Raw genomic sequence first — 19651 nt, forward strand, 5'->3', positions numbered from 1 at the left:
AAAGTCATAAATGGGTGAGTGTGCACTTAGGGCTGCGCTAGGATGAAGCACCCTAGACGCTCGAGGTGCAAAAGGTAAGGAGAGGGTTCCTCAATAAGTTCAACATAGATTAGCATATGGCCCAGCAAATTCCTCTCCTAGGTGTAAACCCAGAAGTATTGAAAACAGGGGTCCAAACAAAAACTTGTCCGTGACTGTTCATAGCAGCAGTATTCACAATAGCAAAAGGTGGAAACCATTAAAATGCTCATCAACAGGTGAGTGGGTAAGCAAAATGTGATACATCCACATAGTGGAATATTATGTGGCCATGGCCATAAAAAGGAATAGAGTAATGGTATATGCTACAATGTGGTTGAACCTTGAAAACATTACGCTAAATAAAAGAAGCCAGTCACAGGTGGCCACATACTGTATGATTCCATTTATGTAAAATGTCCAGAATAGGGAAATCCATAGAGACAAAAAACAAATTGGTGGTTGCAAGGGGCTACACAATGGAGAAATGGGGAAGGATTACTAATAGATATGGGGTTCCCTTTTGGAGTGATGAGAATGTTCTGGAACTAGATAGTGGTGATGGTTCCACAACATTGTGAAGGTACTAAAAACCACTGAATTGTATGCTTTAAAATGGTTTTAATGGTAAATTGTATGTAAGGAAGGATCACTCTTGGGTCCCAGCCTGCGCTTGCAAGCCCCGAGGGTGACTGCCTTCTCACATTTTGTGCCCTGGTTGCCTCACTCTAAGCCTGGTCCTGGTGTCCACAGCCTCCCCCATGGATGAGAGAATTCTGTTTGCTTGTAACTTCTCCTCTGCCCACCACTTCCCTGGAGAATCCTTTTGTTTGGCAGTTCAGTTCATGGGCTGATGCAGAATAAGGACATTTGGTAAAAAGAGGCAGAGACAGAGAATTAAGAAAAGGAATTGTTTGGGAACAGCCAAGAAATACTTAATGAAGAGAAGAAAAATTATAGAGAAAGGAAGTGGAGACGGAAGAGAAAACTCACCAGGCTCAGTTTTTTAAACGGCTTTATTGAGATACAATTCTCATACCATACAACTCACCCATTCAAAGTGTACAAGGCAGGAACTTCCCTGGTGGTGCAGTGGTTAAGAATCCGCCTGCCAATGCAGGGGACATGAGTTTGAGCCCTGGTCCGGGAAGATCCCACATGCCCAGAGCAACTAAGTCTGTGAGCCACAACTACTGAGCCTGCACTCTAGAGCCCGCGAGCCACAACTACTGAAGCCCGCGTACCTAGAGCCCGTGCTCTGCAACAAGAGAAGCCACTGCAGTGAGAAGCCCACGCACTGCCACGAAGAGTAGCCCCCGGTCGCTGCAACTAGAGAAAGCCCGCGCACAACAACGAAGACCCAACACAGCCAAAAATAAATAAGTACATAAATAAATTTATAAAAAGTGTACAAGCCAGTGGTTTTGAGTATTCAAAGGGTACCAACTTCCGGTTATATGAAGAGTAAATTCTGTGGATCTAAAGTACAGCATGGTGACTGTAGTTAATAATACTGTATTGTATACTTGAAAGTTGCTAAAAGAATAGATCTTAAAAGTTTTCACCACAAACACACACACATGATAACTAGGTGTAGTGATGGGTGTGTTAACTAACTTTGTTGTGGTAATCATTTCACAACATATACGTATATCAAGTCATCTCATTGTACTTTAAACTTACATAATGTTATATGTCAATTATATCTCAATAAAGCTGGAAATGAAACACATTTAAAATCTGGCTTTTAGTATAGTCACAGATATGTAAACTTATCAGCACAGTCAATTTTAGGACATTTTTAATCACCAAAAGAGAAACCATCCTCCCCTCCCCAAGCCCTTGGCCTCTGCATCAATGACTCAGTGTTCATGCCTACAGGGATGAGGAATTTCTGGAAGGAGGGGGTGAGCCTAAACCAGGAAGCAGCATGGCAGCAAAAGGCCCTGTGCAGTCATGGGTGGAGGGGTGTTTGGTTGGACCGCTGAAGAGAGCAACCTCACGGTCCCTAGTAAAGGCAAAGATTCGCATGCCTAATGACCCAGCAATTCCACTCCTGATTGAAACCCTTGAGAAACTTTTGTATTTGTGCCCAAGAAAACTGAGTAAGGGCATTGGCTGCAGCAGTTTGCGATGGGGTGGGAAAAAGGACACAACCTAAGTGTCCCTCAACAAGGAAAAGAATAACTATAGTTTGAAACATGCACACAGTAGGCGATCCCATGACCGTGAAAATGAATGACTACACGTGCATGTTTCAACATGGACATGTTTTGAGACCGTGATGTGGTATGAAAAAAATCAAGTTGTAAAAGAACGGATGTTGTCTAATGCCATATATGCAAATTTTTATCATACAAAAGCAATCATATATAATTTCTAACTTCTTATTTTGAAACAATTTCAGATTAGAGTTGAAAAACGGAACAAAGAATTTCTGTATACTTTCAGTTTCCCCAAATGTTAGCATTGTACCACGCTTGCCTTATCATCCTCTCCCCCATATTAAAAATATATCTATATACATATACATGTGTATCTATACATATATATTCGTATGTATATCTGATTTATCATTCTTTCCCCTCCAATCTCACTCGGTAGGCATATAGATATAGTTATAGATATAGATATATACACACATACATATATACACATACATACATATGCATGTGAGAGGCATGTTTGTGTGTGTATATATACCCACATATACATAAGACATCATTTTTCTCTGAGCCATTTGAAAGTCAGGTTTATTGAGGAATGAGTTACATATGGTAGATTCATCCTTTCTAAGTATAGACTTTGATGAGTCTTGGAAATTGAATACAGTCTTGTAACCACGACCGCAACTGAGATACAGAACACTTCCATTACTGCAGAAGTTCTTCGTGCCCCCTTGTAGTCAATCTTCACCCCATCTCCAAGTTCCTGGAAACCAGTGATCTGGTTTCAGCTCCTTTAGTTTTGTGATTTCCAGCCCATTATATAAATGGAACCACAGAGTGTGAGTCTTTACTATCTGACTTTAATTATTATCATGCTTTCGAGATTTATCCATGTAGAGATTGTCCCATGTTTCAGTAGTTCATTGTGTTTAATTGCTGAGTGGTATTCCACTGTGGGAATGACCAAGTTTTGCTTATCCATCCACCAGTTGTCGAGCATTTGGGTTGTTTCCAGTTTTTGACTATTATGAATAAAGCTGCTCTGAATATTCATGTACAAGTCTTTGTATGGACATGTGTTTTTGTTTCTCTTGAGTAAATACCCAGGAGTAGGATCATTGGGTCATACAGTTAACTAAATGAAACCACCAAACTATTTTCCAATGTGGTTGTACAACTGCAGGGATCTGCCAGCAATGTATGTTTTAGTTGCTCCACACCCTTACCAGGAGTTGATGTTGTCAGGATTTAAAATCTTAGCCATTCTGTAGGTGTGTAGTGCTGACTCACTGTGGCTGTAATTTGCACTGACTAACGAATAATGGTGTTGAGTATTTCATGCACTTATCTGCCGCCCATCCATATGTCTTCTTTGGAGAAGTGTCTCTTCAAAGCTGTTGCTCATTTTATTATTGGGTCGTTTGTCTAACTTAAAAGAACTTTAAGGGAATTTCCTGGCTGCCAAGTGGTTAGGACTTGGCACTTTTCACTGCCAAGGGCCTGGGTTCAATCCCCTGGTCGGGGAACTAAGATCCCACAAGCTGTGCAGCATGGCCTAAAGAAACAAACAAAGAAACAAATAAAAGAACATTAAAAATTTTAAATTCTGGATCCTAGTTCTTTTTTTTTTTTTAATATTTATTTATTTATTTTGCTGCGTCAGGTCTTAGTGGCAGCATGAGGAATCTTTAGTTACGGCATGTGGGATCCAGTTACCTGACCAGGGATTGAACCCAGGCTCCCTGCATTGGGAGCATGGAGTCTTAACTGCTGGACCACCAGGGAAGTCCCTGGATCCTAGTTCTTTATCAGACATTTGCTCCCAGTCTTTGGTTTGTCTCTTCATTTTCTTAACAGCGACTTTCATAAAGCAGAAGTTTTTCATTTTGAGGAAGTCCAGTTTATCAATTTTTTGTTTTTTATGGTTTGTGTTATTCGCATCCTAACAAATCTTTACCTGTCGAGGTCACAAATATATTTTCCTATATTTTCTTCTATAGTTTTCATAGTATTATATTTTACATTACGTCTAAGATCCATTTTTGAATTTTTATATCTTGTGAAAGGTAAAGGTTGAGGGTTTGTTTTTTTTTTTAAATAGATGTCATTGTTTCAGCATCATTTCTTGAAAAGTAAAAAGACTATTCTTTCTCCATTGCATTACCTTGGTCCCTTTGTCAAAAATCAACTGACTACATGTGTATGGATCTATTTCAGGACTTTCTATTCTGTCCCATTGATTCATAGGTCCAAACTTAGGCCACTATTACACTGTCTTTCTTACTGTTGCTTTATACTGTCTTGAAATAATGTAGAGTGAGTCCCTCAACTTCATCTTTTTCAAAATTGTTTTGGCTATTCTAAGTCCTTTGCTTTTCTGTGTATAGTTTAGAATCAGTTTGTCAGTATCTACAAAAAAGTCCTCTGGGATTTTGACTGGGATTGTGTTGAGTCTATAAATAATTGAGGTAGAATTGACATCTTAAAGTACTGAGTCTTCTGATCCACGAACATCGTATATTTCTCCATTGATTTAGTCACCTTTGTTTTCTCTTGGCCATGATTTTCAGTTTTCAGTGTACAAATCTTACTTCATTAGATTTACCCTTAGTTTTTTCTTTTCTTTTTTTTTTCTTTTTTTTTTGCAGTACGCGGACCTCTCACTGTTGTGGCCTCCCCCATTGCGGAGCACATGCTCCGGACGTGCAGGCTCAGCGGCCACAGCTCACAGGCCTAGCCACTCCGTGGCATGTGGGATCTTCCCGGACCGGGGCATGAACCCGTGTCCCCTGCATCGGCAGGCGGACTCTCAACCACTGCACCACCAGGGAAGCCCTCGTGGTTTTTTTTAATGCTATTGTAAGTGGTATTGATTTTTAATTTTAATTTCAAAGAATTTATTCCTAGTACATAGGAATGAAATTGATTTTTGTATATCAGTCCTGTAGGCTGCAACCTTGATAAACTTACTTATTATTTCTGTTAGATTTTTAGTAGATTTGGGGGATTTTTCTACACAGATGACTATGTTATCTATGGATAATCAGAGTTTTAGTTATTCTTTTCCTATCTCTTTGCCATTTATTTGTTTATTTGTTTGTTGTTTTATTGGACAGGCTGGGACATTCAGTACAATGCTGACAAGTGGTGACAGTGGATATCCTTGCATTGTTCCCCGTCTCAGGAGGAAAGCATTCAGTCTTTCACCGTTAAGTGTGGTGTCAGCTGCAGGTCTTTTCATGGATGCTCTTCATTAGGCTGTAGAAGTTCCCTTCTATTCCAAGTTTGCTGAGAATTTCATTTTTCTATCATGAGTGGGTTTCAAATTTTGTCAAATGTTTTTTCTGCATCTATTAAGATGATAATATGTTTTTTTCTTTCTAAATCTGTTGATATGATGAATTATTTTGATTGATTATTTAGTGTTAAACCAACCTTATGTTCCTGAGATAAACCCCACTTGGTCTTGATGCATTATTCTTTTTAGATATTGCTGGATTTTGTTTTCTAGTATTTTGTTAGAGATTTTTGTACCTATATTCATGAGGGATATAGATTTATAGTTATCTTTCTTATGTCTTTGTCATGTTTTGGTTATCAGAGTAATTCTGAACTCAGAGAATTAGTTGAGAGGTACCATCCCCTTCTATTTTCTGAAAGAGTTTATGTATAATAATATTTTTTTCTTAAGTTAATTTAACTTGGAGAATTTACCAGTGAAAAATTCACTGTGAATTTCCAGTGAAGTGAAATTCCAGTGAAGCCCTGGAATTTTTTTCATGGGAAATCTTTTATTAGCCATTCATTCCTATTCCTTAATAGATATAGAACTATTTGGGTTATCTATTTTTTCCTGAATGTGCTTTGATAGTTTGTGTCTTTCAAGGAATTTGCCTGTTTCATTTTTTTCTTTCTTTTTTTTTTTTTTGGCCAAAACCGCGTGGCTTGTGGGATCTTAGTTTCCCAACCAGGGACCGAACTCGGGGAGCTGGCAATGAAAGCGGTGAGTCTTAACCACTGGACAGCCAGGGAATTCCCTTCCCTGTTTCATTTAAGTTGTCAAATTTATGGCCATAAAGTTGGGCATAAACATTCCCTTACAGCTTTTTAATGTTCCTAGGATCTGCAGAGATGTTCCTTTTCATTTTTGATATTGGTAATTTGTGTCTTCATTTTTTTCCTGTTCAGTCTGGCTAGAGATTTATCAATTTTGTTGACATTTTCAAAGAGCCAGCTTATGGTTTCATTTATTTTCTCTTTTGTTTTTCTGTTTTCTATTCACTGATTTCTACTCTTATCTGCATTATTTTAAAATTTCTGCTTGCTTTGGGTTTAATTTGCTCTGCACTGTTTAGTTTCTTAAGCTAGAGGCTTAGATAATTACTTTGGGAACATTCTTCTTTTTTAAATGTATCATTTAATACTATAAGTTTTCCTCTATTATACGGCTTTAGCTTCATCACACAGACTTTGATATGTTGTGTTTTCATTGTCATTGAGTTCAAAATACTTTCTAATTTTCATTGTGATTTCTTTCCACGTATTATTTACTGATGCATACAGGTATATTAAAAGTTAAAACAAAATCCATAGATGAAAATTATACACAACAACTTCCAAATGGGGCTTATCCCTGGGAGTGAGGGATAGATGGAAATGGGAGGGGAAAGTGGTAGATATTAACAATGCTCACCAACATGTCAGTTCTTCTCTTCTTCTAAGCACGAGAGGATTACACTTCACTGCTCCTTTGAAGTTGGACATAGACACATGACTTGCTTTAGCCAGTGAAACATGCATAGAACTGACTTACGCCACTGCCATTTGTAAACATTTAAGAGCAAATGTGTGAGTCTTCGTGCTCCTTTTCCTACATGGTGAATCCTGAAGTCTCCTGCTGAGATCACAGCATCATAAATGGTGGGGCATTCATCAGCCTGGGCTCCTGAATGACTACAGTGAATACAGCTCTCTCTAGTCAGCCCTCATTGGATACAGAGAATGAGAGGGAAATAGACCTTTCTTATTTAAAGCTTCTGCGATTTGGGGATTGTTTGTTATTACTACATAACCTAGTCTTTCCTGACTAATATAGGGAGCTTTGATTGTATTTGTTACGTTTTGGTTTTGGATTTTTACAAATCTAAAAATTCATTTTTTTAACATGGGTAGTTGGTACATGAGTATTTGTTACAAAATTTTCTATAACTTCTGTGCGTTTCAAATATTTAATTTTCTAAAGAAAAGAAATATTAGAGGAAGAGAGGAGGTTGAAGAGGAAGAAGCGACGGGGGAGATGAATTCCTTTGTTCTACAACCCACATTTTTCTCCATCTATCCTTTGGATTTGGTTGGGTAAATCAGGGGAGAGAGGCTTGACTGTTTCTCCAGCCGGATCATCATCTATGAACAGGTGCTCCTAGCCCTACTTCTTTATACCACTTGTCACCATCTGGTACATTATATATTTATTGTATGTTTATTGTCCTTCATCCCTTAGAGGTAAACTCCTTAAGATCAGGGACTTTATTTCATAACACCAGTGCTTAGAACAATGCCCGACACGCAGAAGCAATTTAATACCTGTTTATTAAATGAACACATGCAAAAGGTTGCTTTCACTGGCCATCTCTTCTCAGAGAGGAAAAAACTCCATCTTCTTCCTGTTCCACATTCCTTCTGACCTACCCTTCCACCAAAGCAAACACACAATGCAGTTGATAAAAGTGTAAGCATCTCTTTACTCAAAGGTTCAGATACAAGTTCCAAAACCATGTTTTGGTGTAAAGTGTGTGTGTGTGTGTGTGTGTGTGTGTGTGTGTGTGCCTGTCTGTCTGTCTGGGGATGGAATGAGGGGAACTGGGGGCTGTTCTCTTTGTGTAGCCATCTCCTTCTACTCCTTTGTCTGCCCAGGTGGGAGTCTGGCTAAGAACATCCAGCAAGGCATGAAGGACAGCACCTTTCCACCAAGACCTTCCCCACAGCCTCAGAAAGAAGCCTGGAGGTTGGCTTTCTCCAGCAGATGCAGGGAACATGGGCCTAGCTCCCAGGGCTGTTGTAAGGACCTTTGGCAGCCCCTGCCCCAACACTCAGCTACAGAAATTCCCTGGCCACCTGGGCACAGAGACACTCTGGCTCCACCAGCCCACGCAGAAGCCTCAACTCATGTAATTAAACATAATGACACATGGTGTGAGCTCCCAGCATCTCATGCTCTAATGACACATCTGCTTCCCAGCTCATCTCCGGGGCCAGCGAGGCTCTAATTAGGTCTGACGTCAGCAGGTGGGGCAGCCAAAAGGCGAGGGAGCAAGAGAACCCCGGCCTTAGAGTTCATCAGCCCATGTGCCAAGTCCAGTTAGGCTACTTTCTGACTGTGAGTCTTTGGACAAGTCGGTTCATTTCTCCAAGCTTTCATTTTCTCATCTGTAAAATAGGGCTATAAATTTACACCACGCAGTGCTGTCGTGAAGAGTGTGGGTCCTCTCCTTCAGGGAGGCTGCCAATCGGATTGGAGCTGGACCTGGTTGAGAATGGCCTGGGTCCTGGGGAGGGTCTTTGGATGCAGGGGAAACCACCAAACCTCCAAAGGCCAATTTGGCCAAAGTTAGTTCTCCAAAGGCTCATTGAAGGACCACTGCCCCATATTACTAAATTGACTGATTTTCCAAAAATCTGTTTAAGAAATATTCTTTTTATGTTCAATGTACATTTTTCTAACGGAACACCTAGCAGTGTTTCAAGGACTATTCAATGAGGCCAAAGCTAAGGGTCATATTTACTCTTTCAGTGCATTTATTCTTCTTAAATAATACCCTATGAATAGCTTTTCATAGTTTCACGTGGAAAATTTTCATTAGAGACTGATTTTTTTTTAAATCCCTTCAAAAGTCGTTTTCTGTTTCATCAGCACTTTAGCATCTGGCAGATTCTTTTGTAGATTTTGCTAAAGAGTTAACTCCACCAATTGTCCACATTTACTGCTTTGCTCAAAATATATTTCTTTTAATTATATTTTTCTATTTTGATTTCAACTTTTATTAAAATTATACATGCACTTTGTTCTGGATGCAGTCTCCTGTGTAATCTGTCTTTGCCCCCAATTCCCAACCACCAGAGGCAGCTGCTTTTAGCAAGATAGAGCAGTTTCTTTTTCCTTTACCTTTATACTTCTAAATAACAGGCTTGCATGGTTCTTTCTTTTTAAAATTTTTACATGAATTTATTGTTTACTCTGACTTATTTTCTTTATTGAGTTAAATGTATAAAATAGCAATGTATACATAGAAGGATTTAACACATAATATATACAATTATCTTTAAAAAGTCAGGATGCAAGTTGTGATAAAAAGTTCTTTTCTATCCCACATATAGAGTTATTTCTTTTTTTGTAAAAAAATTAAATTTATTTATTTATTTATTTTTGGCTGCTTTAGGTCTTCCTTGCTGTGCGCGGGCTTTCTCTAGTTGCGGCGAGCAGGGGCCACTCTTCATTGCGGTACGCGGGCTTCTCACTGCAGTGGCTTCTCTTATTGCGGAGCATGGGCTCTAGGCGGGCGGGCTTCAGTAGTTGCAGCATGTGGGCTCCGTAGTTGTGGCTTGCGGGCCCTAGAGTGCAGGCTCAGTAGTTGTGGCACTCAGGCTTTGTTGCTCCGTGGCATCTGGGATATTCCCGGACCGGGGATTGAACCTGTGTCTCCTGCATTGGCAGGCGGATTCATAACCACTGTGCCACCAGGGAAGTCCTAGTGTTATTTCTTGGTTTTCAGTTTTAGACATAATCTATTGTCTTCCTACTTTGGAAGATAAGAATTTTCTTCCCATACAATCCCTTTCCCTGCTTCTCCTGGTCCATCTTCCTTATATGATCATATTATACATTTTGGTTAGATAAATATTCTGGGTTTAGTTTGTGACAATGTAAATATTGTTGACAGCCCAGCCATGTAGAGTACTATGATTGGTACTGGATTCGTTTTTAGGGGAGAATGGTGTTTTGAAAATATGACCTCAGTACTAGGTGTGCTCATTGCTACTGAAGCGTTGTTGCTCTCGGTCCTTCTCAGTGAACAGAGCCGAGAAAACACAAGCACACACACACGTTAAACCATGTCTGTCACTCATAGGTCCACTGGTAGTCCAATGCGATAAGGTTCTTCAGGGTCCTCCTTTCCATACTTGTACCTCCCTTGTCCATGAGAAACCTGGCTCCTTTAATCCTCAGTGGGTTATGCATCTTCTCCATCCCCTGTATAGACCCGTTCTCTGAGCTACCGGGCTGCTGCCCACCCGACTTTAACTCTGACCATAACGGCCACCATACCGCCCCATTAGGAACTGCCTTGTGAATTTCAGCTGGATGAGATGAGGAATGCACCCAGGCAGGAGGAAAAAAGGAAAGGGGGAGGGGAAGGAGGGAGGGAAGGGGAGAAGATAGGCTGCCGGAGATGGGATGGTTTTGAATAGCTGTAGATTTCAGGGATTTTCAGGAATATTCAGTTTGTCTCTACCCCACCTCCCTGATGCTGCCGTCGGAGGGACTTGGAATAAAGACAGGAGGGAAAAGAGGCGGCACCCCAGCCTGAGCTGCAGCTCCCGGAGGTGGAGAGGGGTCTGGCTTCCCATGGCCCTCAAAGGCCTTGCCAATTCATCTCATACACCTTGCTAGAAACGTTACAAATTAAAAACAAATTTTTTTAAGTTGGGGTAAACTTGGTTAGCTCAATGAGTTGGTGATATGGCAAACTGATCCTTTGATGAACTAACTCAGTCATGGTGGAGGCTGAGGGGTGAAGGGTAGCCTCTACTCACAGACTCTGGGGTCCCTGCATCTAAACTCAGAGTGGCTCTGCTCATTTGCATTAGAACTACTGAGATTCTGAGTGATCTTTCTTAGGTTTAGAGAGAAAATTGAGCTTGGATGCAAGCCCTGCTGTGCCTCCAGCTTGCTGTGACCCTGGGCCAGCCTCCTGCCTTCCCTGGGCTTCAGCTCTCCAGCTGGCAAAGAAGAGATTAGGTTCTAAGTTCTGTGCATCTCTGCTTCAGGTGGGTGACACATAGAGCTGGGGACCAGTAGAGTCCTCTTTGGCCGTCAGTTCCCAGGGCAAGGGAGACAGGAGCCACCTTCCGCATCCTCCCCAGAGAAACAGGTCAGCCGGCTGGACCTGGGCCTGCAGCCAAGGGGAACCTGGAGACAATGAGCCGGGTCACTGGGCGCTGGGGCAGGTTTATGCAACTTCCGCCCCGCGCCTGCAAACAAGACTTTGGCCCCAGACTTTGAGCTGGGCAGCCCTTCCCCTTCCCCCAGGACCCGGGCCACCCAGCTTAGGGGACAGGGCTGGGGAGCGGACAAGGTGCTTTCTTAGTCCCAAGGGCAGTCAGGTGGCTACTGGTTCCTTGAGGAGGGTCCCACCAAGAGGTGTCAGAACACCTGCCGCAGGGAAAGTGGAGGAGGCTCCTTGTGACTGTCTGTGTGCACGTGGGCAGCTGCGCCGTGCCTGCAGCTGTGGTTATCCCCGCGGTCACCTGCATGGGCGCAGTCCTGGAGGGTTGTCTGTCTGCTCGCGTTGGGGACAGGGATGAACGCAACAGCCTGCACGGTGGGAAGCGTATCCTGGTGTTTGAGGGCACCTTGGCGAGCTGATGTGTGTGTGTGTGTGTGAGCTCTTTGCATGCACACATGTTATGGGACGTGTAGCAGATTGCATACATGTGAGGTTGTGCATGTGGATGTGGTTCCCTGGGGGTTTGTGTAGGTGTGAGGCTGTGTGTGCTGATGAGTGCGCATGCGTGTGCAAATCCATGTGTGTGTGTGCATTGGGGGTGGGTGTGTCTGCCCACTGCCCACTGGGGTGCACGTGTGTGCGTGCACTTATGCATGTGTGAGTCCCCAGATTGCTGAGCCTGTGGCCTCTGTGGGAGTATGACAGTGTGTGGCCTTGTGTGGCCTCTTTGGTACCTGTGAGTGACGTGAAGTATAGATGTTCCTCCAAGTGCTGGTGCAGGACACGTGTCCTTTGGGCCTTGGTCCAGCTTCTCACATTCTTCACCCCTATGGCTCCCCACAACCTGCCAATCAATCTGCAGACTTCCAGCAAGTCTCTGTTCTGAGCCTTCATTTCCCCACTTACCACGGAGGGTGAGGTTAGCCTGGGGGAGTTTTCAGGCTCCTCCTACCTTGTGGGAGCCTGTGCAAGCACCCCAGAAACATGCAAATAGGGGAAAATTGAGAGCCCAGAAATCCTAGGATTTACAGTGGTCGCTGGGTGAGGGGCAAGAGGCTTCAAAGTGACAGATGAAGCCAGGAACCCAGAGCCTCAGATGGGACACACCCAGGAAGGGCCTGTGAGACCCACCAGAGCCTCCCATCTGACCAGCCTCTGCTGTGGCCTAGAGGCAGGGGGCTGGCCAAAGTGACCTCTACCCAGGGCTCTGGAAGGGAAGAAGGGAGGGGAGGACCTCTGTGAGCAGCCCCCAGTAGGAGTCCCAGAGGTATGGTTGGGAGGCAGGGCTCCACCCCTCTACTCACTCAAACGAGTCTGTCCCTGACTCCTTTGCTCTTTGGGGAGTGGGGCCCCGGGGCAGCTGTCCTGGCTTGGAGAAAGCCTTCATTCCCCTTAGGGCTGGTTTTAACATTCAAGGCTTTGGCCTGAGTCCCAGGGACGATCCTGAAGGGGGAGGACAAGGTAGGCTTGCTGAACGGCTGCTCTGTCCAGGTCCTCTGCAAGTGTGGCCAGATGGGGCTTCCTTTGCCTCTTTCACTGCTTTCTTCTCTACCCCTGACTTTGTGCAAGCGAGCCTTTGGGAAGCCATAGTGAAGAGACAGCCTCGCCGCACATGACACACTCCAGCTGCAGGAGACGGTGTTAGCACCAGACAGCTTTGTTCGCCTTGGAGCAGGTTCACTGCAGAGAGCTAGAAGGAGCTAGAGCCCTGTCCAGCCGCCCTGTCGTGTGCCCTCGGGGGTCTAACTCCAGCCCTCCAGTATAAAGACTCTGGGCTTGGAGAAGAGGGAGGATGCCTCTCTCTCTCTCTCTCTCTCTCTATATATATATATATAGATAGATAGATAGATAGATAGATAGACGCCTGCTATAAGAGTCAGGGCCAGTCAGAAGCCTCTCTAAGTATTTGAAACAGAAGAAGTTTAATACAGGGAATTGATTACACAGGAGAGGGAAGGGCTGAAAAGTCAGACAGCAAACGGTGAGGCAATCCCATTCGGGCAATGGCAGAAGCGGCTACCACTTGTGGGCTGGAGGGACAAATGGGGGAGGTAATGATACTGCCAAGCAGTAGTTTGAATCATGGCAGGAGCCACCACCCACCTGAACCGCCGAGGAATGGGTGGTTCTGCAGGCGCAAGGCACAAAAAACAGCAGCCAGTGCTGGAAAAATGACACGCGGCCCCCCCACCCCGGCCCCCACTAAGCAGAGAAGGTAGGGGGGAATACCCTGGCTCCTCCCACTCCCCAGTCTCCCACCAGAACTTCCCATTGGCTCACCCTGGCAAAGGAGCCGGGGAAAAGCAGTTTGCAGGAGATGGGCAGTTGCATTTGAAAGCAAACGGGCAGTGGCCAGCATGCTTTCTCATGATGTACTCTGAAGACTTGTCGGGAAAAGCAAAGCAATACCTGCCACCATCCCCAGGACTGTGGATATGATTAACTTTTGATAAGAGTTTGATGGACCGCACACCCTTCCCAGTGCCACAGGCTCCCTGAGTGGAGCTTCATGCCGTCCCCACCACAGTCCAGCAAACGCAGGACAAGACTCCCTGGGCCATAGGTGAGGAAACGGAGGCTTTCGGAAGGGAAGTGGCTTCTCCCAGGCCCCACAGCTGGAAAAAAGGCAGAACTAGGGCTCACGCCCACATCGCGGGGACTTCAGGGACCGGAGCCTGGGAGAAAAGTTATGTCAGGTGTCAGGTGCTACCGTTGGGAGCCGATGCTGATTATCAATCTGGGTTGGGGGCTCTGGGTAAAATTCTGAGACGGAGAGAGGAATTGAACCGGGTGAGGCCAGCTAGGAAGAGAGCCGTTGATGGTAAAATCTGGGAGCGTGGCGTAGCGGTGAAGAGCGGGACCTTGGAGCCCAACAGACTGGGTCACATCTGCTCTGCCACTTCCCAGCTGTATGACAGGATCTCTTTGCGCCTCATTCCTTCACCTGTAAAATGGGTGTAATAGTGATAGTAGTACCTGCTTCACGGGTCTGTTTTCACCATTATGTGTTATTTTTATTTTTATTTTTGCAAGTGAGGAAATGAAAGCTCTGAGAGGTAAAGCAAACAAATGAAGATGGCACTACGAGGATGTATGACTGAAGTCTGTACTGAATCTGTGGCACTCTCTTGCATCCCTTCATTCTCTGCCTGGCCCCCCAGACTCTTTCCTCTTTGGCCCACAAGCCCACACCCCCTCACCACTGTCATGTGGATTCTCTCCACTCCTTTCATACTCCACCCTGATAAGCCACCTCCTCCTGCCGGCCTCCACGCTTCCTGCTGTCGCTGATCTCTGGGTGGTGGCAGCATCCCTAGTATAGTGTCTCGGCTCTTCTACACTCGACTAACTAGTCCCTGTATTAACTTCCTTCGTTTGAGAACTTAGAGTGTTTCAGTTTCCCTGAGAAGACCCTGTCTGATACAGTCATCACCCCCATTGCGGGTCTCCTTGGACCAGGCCCTCTCTGCACACTTTCCATGTGTTCATGTATTTAATCATGTTGCACTAAGCCTAGGTTGGGTACCGTTATCCCACTCTACAGAAGAGGAAGTAGGGGTACGGAGAAGGGAAGCATCTGCCTGAGGTCGTGCAGCTCACGAGGGGCAGAGCTGGGGCTCCAAGTCAGGAGGTTCAAACCCAGAGCCCACGCCTTGACCACTGCACGGTACTGCCTCACTTGCTGTCAGCCATCGTGACTGCCAGGGGACCGCTCAGCCTCAGAACCCTGTCCCAATGGTGGACAGTGGCCTCTGTGACTTCCCTGTCTAGCCCCAAACGCCCTGCAACAGTGCTCAGAGATACAACAGGATGGTGTCTCCCACATGTTCTCTTCTCCAAGCTGAAGACCCCAGGGTCTGGGGAGGGACAGGAGGTGATTTCAGGCCCTTCCCTTCCAGGCACGCTCCCAGGTCTTCCTCCAGGGTTCCGGGAAGACCTCCCGCTCTGGCGTCTTTTCCCGTCCAGCCTTTCCCTCCACGCTGCCCCTGGACACTCCCAGGACCCTCGATGACTCACCCGCACAGCACTTTCACTTCCTCCTTCTCTGGAATAGGTTTTTGACCTGCCGCAGCTGCAGCAAGGAGGCCTCCTCACTGGGGGCTTGAAAGGCCATGAGGGGTGTCCGTGGGCCCAGGCCTGAGGGGCTGGAGTGCTGCCTCTGCTGGGGGCAGGGTGGTGAGAGACTTCCTGGGCCTCCTGGCCAGACACTGACCTGAGCTGGACTCTGTCCAAATGGTCAGTCACCCCCAGCACCTACGCAGGCTGGCACACAGGGAGGTCAACTTAGCATTTTTTTTAAATTATTTATTTATTTATATATTTTGGCTGCGCCACACGGCATGGGGGATCTTACTTCCCTGACCAGGGATCAAACCCATGCCCCCTGCTGTGGAAGTGCAGAGTCTTAACCCCTGGACCACCAGCGAAGTTCCCATCCTAGGATTTTGAAGCTGGAATGATGCCATTCGTATTTATTGATGACACTGGAGGGACCCATCTTCCTTCGTTCATTCCCTCATTTAACAAATCCATCCTAGCCTCCTGTGTACCAGGCAGGCTCCAGCGGACCAAGAACCCAAGGCTTGGTCTCTGCCCGTGAGGAGCTCACAGTTGGCAGGGTGGTGGGTGGGGTTGGCCGGGGGGCAGATCCATAAACAGAAAACCCAACTCAGTAGGAAAGCCTTGGAGCTATTTCTGAGATCTCGTCACACAGTTTATCAGAAATGTTTACACCGAAGTGCTTCCTGATTACAACCTGGCTTCCTTTCTCCCCTTAGAGCACACGATAGCTCCCAGCTACTCCAGCAAGCAGGCAGGGGCACGGCTGAAAGTTCAGCCTCCTTAACATCTCAGCCCAGCCTCCCGGGTGCAGGTGTGCTCTACTACACTGGGGGCAACATTCACATCCTAGTCTAAGTGGATGGCACCTGGTGAAATGACCCAGTTGTGGAGGTTACGCTCTTGGCTCGGCCGTTGTCTGACCGTGCGATCTCAAGGAAGTTGGTCATCTTCTCTGAGTCTTGGTTTACTCATCTGTAAAATGAAGCTATTGATAGAAACACAGCATTGTGTTTCTTTTTTTTTTTTTTTTTTTTTTTTTTGGGTTATGCCGGCCTCTCACTGTTGTGGCCTCTCCGGTTGCAGAGCACAGGCTCCGGATGCACAGGCCCAGCGGCCATGGCTCACGGGCCCAGCCGCTCCGCGGCATGTGGGATCCTCCCGGACCGGGTCACAAACCTGTGTCCCCTGCATCGGCAGGCAGACTCTCAACTACTGCGCCACCCGGGAAGCCCAGCATTGTGTTTCTTAAGAAGTCAGTAGATCATCCAGGCAGAGCTCCTGGACCTCTAAACATGAAATACCTGCTGTCACAATGCATGCTACTATTTATGATGAGGGTCTGTGAGTACCTGATCCTGCGTGCTTGCGAGTGTGTGTGTGTGTGTGTGTGTCTAGGGGGTGATCAGGGAAGGCTTCCCAGAAGAGGTGACATTGGTGTTGGGTGTTAAAGGAAAAAGTGGGGAAAAGCATTCCAAGCAAAGAGAAAAGGGCAGACATGATTGGGGAGTGAGGAGGCTTTGGGGGATCCCAAGAGTGGCCTGAGGTGTTCTCCAGCTTCTGGGCTGAGTTAGGGCTGGGCCTGAGCTCCCCAGGCCCCAAGGCTGCAGGCTGGCTGAGGGCCCCTGTTGTGTCTGGGTGGGTGGGGGCCGCCCCAGCTTGGTGTCTGAGGTGCTGGCAGCAGTTTCAGGCCTCTCACCTTTCTGCCCCCTCCCGTTTCCAGGCCCCCACTTCCTTCCCCTGCACAGACCGCAGAAGCCCTTCAGAGGAAGCTGCTACTTATTTTAGCAGTGATCCCTGGACCCTCCCACCCACAGCTGCCCCTGTGCCCGGGCCCCTTTAGAGGCACCAAGTTATTCTCTGAGCCTCAGCTCAGAGCACTCAGGGGTGAGGAATATTCTACCTGCCTCCCTTCAGCTGAGCCAGCCTGATCTTGGAGCTGGGAGACACGACTCAAGCCCAGCCCTGACGCTAACTTACAGTACGCTCTCCAAGTTCATCTTCCAAGCCCCCATGTCCCCATCTGTGCTACAGGACCTGACACTAGGCAGGAACTGACCTCTGGGCAGAGAATGGGGTTGGGTAGGGGTGGATGTACTGCAAGCCGGCCTGGCGTTTGGCTGGAAAGGCTTGAGAGAGTGTCTTGGGGAAGATCAGATTCGGGGGACCTGAAGCTTTGAAAAGTACTTTGAAAGTCCATCTTTAATAAAAAGAAAAGAATCACAAATACAAATTAACTTACGTAAGTGAATTTTTATTTAGAAAGAACCAGTGCAACCGAGGAACCACGAAGCTTCAGCTTTTCCAGCATAGTGGCAAAACTGCCTCTGGACAGGGCCCCCAAAGTCCTTGGGAGACAATGGGGAAACTGAGGCAAAGGGAGAGGGCGTCACCAGCCCAACGGAGTCACACAGCTGGTGAGCGGCAGACTGGGATTTGAACCCAGATTTGTTAAAAATCAATGCCCATGTTTTACCCATTACCCTCGTAGCCTCACCGGGGTGAGGAGGGCATTAGGGAGGAGGGAAGAGTGATGGGCAGACAGGGAGCCAGGGCAGCGCAGCACAGAGAGAACACAGGCTCTGCCCCTTTCTAGCTGTGTGACCCTTCCTGAGCCTTGGTGTCCTCATCGTAAGATGGGGTGATGTAGGGCAGCTGGCACGTGGCAGTTCTGTTTCTTCTTCCATTCAGGGCTTCTAAGTTCATTTCAAACCACGCTGATGATAGTAAAGGCTAACACTTACCTAGCGCTTACCTCGTGCCGGGCACTGTTCTAAGTACAGCGTCTTAAACCCTCAGTCACCTAACCCTCACAACAATATGATGAAGTGCGTAAAATAATCAACCCCATGTTCCAGATGAGGAAACTGAGGCCTCAGATCCATGCCGGGCTCCGAGTTGGGCACCAGGACTACAGATGTGACACAGACGCGGTCTGTGTTCTTGAGGAGCCCAAAACTGGTGGGGACAGAGGTGTCAGCGTGTGTATTATTAGAACCCCAGACGGATGCTGGTTTGGGGTCCCAGGAAAATCCTCAGGGAGCAGAGGGGAGGGAGGGATTCCTTTTGACCAGATGGCTTGGTGCAGAAGATGGCATTCGAGGATAGCCCTGATGGATGCCTAGAGGAATTTTCTAGGTTGATCACAGTGGAAAGACGTTCCAGGTAAAGGGAAGAGCAGACGCAAAGACAAGGAGGCAGAAGAGAGCTTGTGGGGAAGGGAAGGAACCAGGAGGTTACGGATCTGGGGGTGCAGCCAGGAGTAGCACAGATGAGGCTGAAGAATTAGCTTTTTGACTTCTGCTTTCCTTCTTGGGTTCCACGCCCAAGCAGCAGGTTCAATACGGTGGAAGAAATGTCCATGAGGGAAAGGCCTGCCGTGTGATGATCAAGGGCAGGACCTGGCGCCTCAGCTAGAGGCAGTCCCTGACACCAGTCTATTGGATTGGCCCAAAAGTTCATTCGGGTTTTTCCATAACGTCTTATGGAAAAACCCGAAAGAACTTTTGGGCCAATCCAATAGAATGGCCCTTTGCTGCCTCCCCTCCTGCTTTTCTAGCTTTGACAATTCAGGGGTCTTCGCCAGTCCTGCAGGGGAAGATGTGGGCCCCTGGTTACCCCAATGACCAGCTTCTCTCCTCCCCAGTCAGAGAAAGCTCACCGACCTCCACATGTCCATCCATGTGTCTGTCCACCCTCATGTCCATCTGTGAGTCCATACTTGCAGTGCTTACCCAGAGCAGATGCTCTTCATGCACTGCCCGTATCCCCTTGGTCCACCTTTGAGGTCCCTGCTCTGCAGTGATGGTGTCCCCACCACAGAGGCATCTTCCCATCCCCAGCTCCCACATCTCCACTTCCCTGCCTGGAACTTTCTCTGGTACCACAGGAACCTGACCATTTTCTTGCAGGGCACTCAGAAATACCAGGGCTGGAAATGTCCCCAGAGGGAGCCCTCGCCCAGTGAGGAACAGAGGACACTGGCAAAGCACTCCAGCTTGCCCATCGCCGAGTCTGGGCACATTTCATAAACCATCCTGCAGGATCCCCACGGGACTGAGCTCCAAGGACCCACCCAGTAACCTGTTCACTTGCATACCTCTACTTCCCGAGATCACTGTCTCCCAAACAATCCACCTGCACCCCTTGGCCACCCCATCCCCCTCCCGCTCATCTGTTCAC

This window comes from Phocoena sinus, chromosome 6, assembly GCF_008692025.1.
Source record: "Phocoena sinus isolate mPhoSin1 chromosome 6, mPhoSin1.pri, whole genome shotgun sequence".
Lineage (NCBI taxonomy): Eukaryota > Metazoa > Chordata > Mammalia > Artiodactyla > Phocoenidae > Phocoena > Phocoena sinus.